This window comes from Gossypium hirsutum, chromosome A02 (genome assembly GCF_007990345.1).
Source record: "Gossypium hirsutum isolate 1008001.06 chromosome A02, Gossypium_hirsutum_v2.1, whole genome shotgun sequence".
Taxonomy (NCBI): domain Eukaryota; kingdom Viridiplantae; phylum Streptophyta; class Magnoliopsida; order Malvales; family Malvaceae; genus Gossypium; species Gossypium hirsutum.
The window spans coordinates 36,648,883-36,650,337 of record NC_053425.1 but is presented as its reverse complement, the minus strand read 5'-3'; positions in this window follow the sequence as shown (position 1 = coordinate 36,650,337).

Genomic DNA, 1,455 nt, shown 5'->3' with positions numbered 1-1,455 from the left:
CGATCGACTCAATAGTGTCGCACACATAGTGTCCATAATGATTCACGAATGTATATTGAGTCCGCACACTCAGTGCTATATAATCAACTCGCACACTTAGTGCTACGTAATCAAATCGCACACTTAGTGCTACATAGTCAAACTCGCACACTTAGTGCCGCATGGTCAATTCGCACACTTAGTGCATTATATTCATTTCGCACACTTAGTGCAACATAGTCAAATCGCACACTTAGTGCTGTACAATTTAATCCCGTGCACTTAGCGCCAATCTCATGGTCATAAATGGTTATACCCGCATGTTTAGTGCCGAGATCAACAACTCAGTACATCTTACCTCTTTTCATTCAACAATTTCATCATCACATACGTACATGCATATATATATGTATATTTATTCATTCCATTCAGCATCAATACATAAACATTATGACCATTTGAAATGATACCAACTACATGCTTAATGACTTACTTTATGTTGGGTAAAATAATTCCGAGTCGGCTACTCGATGACCTTCGATTTCCCCTTGTTGGACGCCTCTCCTTTAGGTTCTTGAGCTTAAATAAACAAATCAACTAGTTTAATTACCTTGCTAGTTATTTATAAAAATACACATATCATCCCAACTCGACACAAGAGTCAAATTCATCACTCAAACATTCACACCAATCTATTTGAATATTTTGGCCGAAACCCTCAATTGGCTATCATAGCCTTAATATTTCAATATAAACATGTATACATCAAAGGCAATTTTAAACACTTAACCCTTATACTCAATAATGAAACCAAACCGTATACCTAATTATTAAACACATCACTTCCAAATGCATGTATTAACTAACATATATCCAATCCACATGCCAAGTTACCATGAATAAATTAAACTTATATATATATATATAACCTTTCATACCCTTGTATCTAATGTCATAAGAATAGCCGAATGTCCAAATTAACCAAGCTTAAAGATTTAACCTTCAACACTTTAATATTCCACAACCTATTCTTCAAGGCTTCAAATATAAAGTGATTAACATTTATACTCTTATGCCGAATTAGCTAACACTTTTAATCCATAGCCGAATGTCATTAAACCTAAACCACCATGAAAATTTTACTTATCACCTCATACCTTATTATCAAATTGAACTAATTATGCTTATAAAAATGATATCAAACCGAAACCTTTTGATAATTAAGCCTCTAATTATTTATTTCAATTACCCAAACGAAATTTTCTCACATTTAACACTTATTTACCAACCAATTGTTGAAGACAAACAAAATCTCATTTCCTCCCTTGACAACCACAACCGAAAGCTCAAATCAACCTACTTGGCCAAACATCAAACCTCCTAACAATCAAAACTTAAGCCATGGAATGATTAGAACTTGAACTAACCATCTTCTTTATACAAAATTTTCCAAGGGTTTCAAGGTACTTACCTCTT